Source organism: Chrysochloris asiatica, unplaced genomic scaffold, assembly GCF_000296735.1.
Source record: "Chrysochloris asiatica unplaced genomic scaffold, ChrAsi1.0 scaffold00044, whole genome shotgun sequence".
Lineage (NCBI taxonomy): Eukaryota > Metazoa > Chordata > Mammalia > Afrosoricida > Chrysochloridae > Chrysochloris > Chrysochloris asiatica.
This window is the reverse complement of record NW_006408562.1, coordinates 1580648-1585711: the sequence shown is the minus strand read 5'-3', so window position 1 is coordinate 1585711 and position 5064 is coordinate 1580648. Positions and strand designations below refer to the sequence as shown.

At 36.6% G+C, this 5064-nt stretch overlaps 1 pseudogene; it reads right to left on the bottom strand.

Moving 5' to 3' along the window:
• LOC102833636 overlaps window positions 1–1030 on the bottom strand; it is a 3185-nt pseudogene extending 2155 nt beyond the window's left edge.
• Between the last annotated feature and the right edge of the window lie 4034 nt (window positions 1031–5064).

Below are 5064 nucleotides of genomic sequence, written 5' to 3'. Positions count from 1 at the left end.
CACCCCGTTTTACTTCATCATTGCCATGTATAGTAGGGAAAAGGCTGCTACAAAGATTGTGGTACAGATTCTTATCTTGGCTCTTTCAAACACTTTCTCCCACTCCTTCACAACTATTTGGTTCTTAATGCTCTCAGCTGTCTCTTCCTCATCCCACAGCTCTTTCTCTTCAAACCTTGGGTTGGTTGGTTGCACACTGCAGGCAAGAAAGGCCAGCCTGTAAGAAAGGTCTCTGACACCAAGGGCCGGGAGTCCTCATACACCTTCCGTTTCATATCCATCAACCACTGACACTGGAATTCGTTTCTGCACGTGCACCTGGTGTGCTGAGCTTGGAGACATCAGTCACAACAATCAGTGTCCCCAAACTTATCTCCAGCTTGAGCTGATTCCACAGCTTCAGCCCTCAGGATCACTTCCAAAATGCGGGGGATACTCCCTCGAGGAAGCTCAGCTTGAGTCTCTTGGATGAGAACCTTTTGAAAATCAACAAATCTTGATTTGTTTGTATCCAGCAAGAATCTCCTTCTGTTGGCACATACCGGATTTTGACAGATGTTCGGTGGTGTGTATTTAAAATGTTGTTCTACATCTTTGATCACAGTTTGGCAGTTTAAGCACAAGAAAGTTCCACTGACTAATTCTGGGTGAACTGGATGAGTTCGCACAATCTGCCCACTGATACGAGTGAGCAAACCAATTCTGGATGAAATGAGTTTTCGAATTTTGTGTCTGATAGGCAGGTCTTGGAATGAAACATAAAAATCCTTGGCAAGAGGGATCTCTTTCAGGTCTTTGATGAAGGTTTCCAAAGCACGACATAGGTAAGGGTGAATTCTATAGCACTCCTCTTGAATGGTAGTGGAAAGTTGCTGGTTAAACTGTTCCAGATCCACAAAACTTACAACCAATGTTGTAGCACGGATTAGCTCTTCTGCAAACGGCAAGTAATTTGTTTCTCAGCCACCTAGTCACGGACTTCCAGGTGTTGGGAGTTGATGCCCGGATCCGCAGCCGCCTCGAGGTCCATCACTGCTTAGAAATTTGGTGCAGCTGCTGCCACACTGGTCAGCCACAAGCCTCTTCTCCCCGACCTACCGGTTTGTGCCTGTTTCAGCCACTTTTAAATCATATTCGAAAAATTTTACTTGGCATGTGAGATCAATGATCTTCTCCAATGGTGTCTGCTTTCTGCTGGGTCACCTTTCTTTGGAATGGGCACAAATATGGATCTCTTCCAATCAGTTGTCTATTTACCAGTTTTCCAAGTATTTTGGCATAGATGAGTGAGCATCTTCAGGACTGCATCAGATTGTTGAAAGATTTCAATTATTATTTCTGAGGGCCTTGTTCTTTTTCAATAAATTCAGGTCAAGTTGGACTTCTTCCTTCAGTACCACTGGCTCTGATCATATGTTATTTCTTGAATTGGTTGAGCATTATCCACTACATTCTGGTACAGTGTCTCTGTGTAGTCCTCCCATCTACTTTTGATACTTTCTGCATCATTTAATATTTTCTTCATGTTGTTGTTGTTAAATGCTGTCAAGTTGATTCCAACCCATAGCGACCCTGTATAGGGTTTCTGAGGAGCAGCTGGTGAGTTTGAACCACCGACTTTGCAGTCTGGTGCAGTAACCCACAGAGCCACACTGGGACTCTATAGAATACTTCAATATTGCAAGTTGAAGCTTGAATTTTTTTCTTCAGCTCTTTCAGCATGTTAAATTTAGACTTTGCTCTTCCTTTTTTGTTTTCTAACTCTGGTTCATTCCACATTTAATTATAATACTTGATTTGGGGTTCTTTAGCTACCCTTTGAAAATTTCAGCTCAAGTCTTTTACTTCCTTATTTCTCCTACCACTCATCTGTCAGTTTGTTGTATTGTGGTAGCTTGCAAGTTGCTGTGATGCTGGAAGCTATGCCACCTGTAGTTTAATGCAAGCAGGATACAACCCATGGTTGACAGGTTGCAGCTGTAGTTCCTGAGAGTCAGAGGACTTCTGAGTGCTTAGCCACTGATGGGTAGCTGTGGAATACTGCCAGATAGTACCAGAAAACTGAATTTTAAAACATTATGAACATCAACAGAATAATGTCAGATATAGTGCCAGAAGATGGGTCCCTCAAGTTACAAGGTGCTCAAAATATGACTGGAGAAGAGCTGCCTCTTCAAATAGAATTGATGATGGCAAAGTAGCAAAGTTTTCAGGACTTCATTTTCTGATGTGGCAAAACTGAAAATGAGGAGAAAAAGCTGCAAATACCAATTAACAATCAGAACACAAAATGTACAAAGTATGAAACTAAGAAAGTTGGAGGTTGTCAAGAATGAAATGGAATGCATAAAGATCGATATCCTAGGCATTAGTGAGCTAAAATGGACTTTTGGTATTGGTTATTTTGAATCCAACAATCATATTGTTTACTATGACAGGAATGACAAATTTAAGAGGAATTCATCATCAAAAAACATTTGAAGATGTATCTTGAAGTATAATGTCATGTGTGATTCAATAATATCCATATACCTATGACCAACATCATTCACATTTACATAAAAATTACTAAAGCCAAAGATAATGAAATTGAAGAATTTGGCCAACTTCTTTGCTCTGCAATTGATCAAACAAGCTATCAAGATGTATTGATAATTATTGGTGGTTGGTTAGAAATAAAGGTTGCAAAGGTTGGAAATAAAGAGGAAGGATCAGTACTTGGAAAATATGGCATTGGTGACAGAAATGGTGCTGGAGATCCCATGATACAGTTTTTCAAGACAATAACTTCTTTATGGAACATACTTGTTTTAAATAACATAAAATGCAACTATGCACATGGACCTCACCAGAAGGAATACACAGAAATCAAATTGACTACATCTGTGGGAAGGAATGGTAGAAAAGCTCCATATTATCAGCTAACACAAACAAAGCCAAGGGCAGATTGTGGAACAGATCATTAACTGATCCTATACAAGTTTAGGCTGAAGCTAAAGAAAATTCAAGCAAATCCATAAAAGCAAAAATTTAAACCTGAATATACCCCACATGTTGTTGTTGTTGTTGTTGCTAAGTGCCATAGAGTCAGTTTCGACCCATAGCGACCCTGAATAGGGTTTCCGAGGCTATAAATCTTTACAGGAGCAGATCGCCTCATCTTTCTCCCGCGGAGCAGCTGGTAGTTTCGAACTGCTGACCTTCCGGTTCGCAACCCGATTCGTAACCACTACGCATAAACTTAGAGATTATCTCAAGAACAAATTTGGTTCATTTGACACTAATTTGTTCGTTTGACACTAATGACCAAAAACCACAAGGCTTATGGAAATGACATCAACAACATCATACAGAAGAAAGCAAAAGGGTATTATGTAGATAAGAAAGAAGGAAAACATCAAAATGGATGTGAAAAGAGACTTTGAAAATTTCTTTCCAGCGTTTCCTATGTAGATTTCTACAATTAGAAAAAACTGCAATCAGTGAATCAGAAAACAATATAGATAACATTTTTCTGTGATTCTCTCTTTCTGTGGTTCTTTATAATATATAAATATGGATATAGACAGAGATAGAAGAAGGACAAAGAAAGAGATACAACAGAATGTGTGGTAAGTATTTAACAACTTCCTTATTACCTAGTCTAATGCATCTCTTTCTAATCATGATTCACTTTCTTTTTCTTTCTTCTCCATATTATTCAGTGTTGATAGGAATATTAATCAAGTTAACATTCCCCATCTAAACCAAAATGTATGCATCTGGTCCTAACTGTGCCAACTGGACTTTCTCTCCAAAGAAATCATTAACCTCAGACAGAGTGATTTCTAGACTGAGACAAGAAGTGGGTTGACTCAATTCAGCACACTGAAGGAAACCCCTGAATTTGCATTTATTTCTGACCTTTATGATTTTCAATTATACTGGGACTCTGTGAGCTTCTTATACTATAACTTTGATTTTGCTACAGATAGCTAGTGATAGTTTTTATTACTTGAAGGTAAATTACCCTTCTTGCTGTGTCTATCATATAACCAACAATAAAATAATCTTATTCAAAGAAGAGATGTTTATAAATGATACTCAAAAATCAAACTAAAATTTTCTAAAACAAATTTATCACTATTTATTAAGAAAATGGTAGTGAACTTGCAGTTCTCCATAAAGGATAAAGCCTGGGTTACATTTCATATTATTAATCTCAGTAAACATCACATTTTCTTGTCTGATCAACAGTTCCTAAAGTGAGATTTTAATCATAATAAAAAAAACTTACCAAATTAATGAGCTATAGTGCATGGATATATGATAAATTAAACTGTGTGGTCCAATTATTGTGGTGGAATCAAAATCCTTAGACTTACAGATTTGTTTTTTCAGGCAAATTACTTAATTCTCTAAGCTTCAGTTACTTCCAGTATAACTGATTCCAATATTTATTTCTCAATAAGAAAGAGAAGAAGGAAAATGAGACACAATGCTTTTAAGGCACTGACCAAAGATCTTGACTCATACTATGGAAAACTTAACTGCAAATGTATGCATACAGGGTTGTGCAATAGAACAGAACACTGACATCAATTTCTAACAATCAATAGAATAATAAACACTTCTGTGATGAATGTGAAAGATGAGTTTTAAAACATTAATACTGTAAATGTCAAATATATGGTTTTTAAGTGTTCTTTAGAATCTTAAAAGGAATTATTCAATTCCATATTGCATTAATTTTGTTGCCACAAATTTATGAAAAAAAAAATATTTATGGCTTTTATTCCATTTTTATTTTTTATAAGGTTAAGAAGCTATAGGAAAAGAGAAGTATAGAAAATAAAATATGGGCTTGTAAAAAGCACTGTGAAATTCAGATTAAAATGTCTTCTCTTATTATGTATCTTAAAGTATAATCAACTCAAAATAAAGAAAAACAGCTGTAAACATCAATTAATAATCAGAAAATAGAATGTATAAAGTATGAATCTAAGAAAATTAGAAACTGTAGAAAAAGAAATGGAACACATAAATATCAATATCTTTGGCATTGTTGTTGTTATGTGCCGTGGA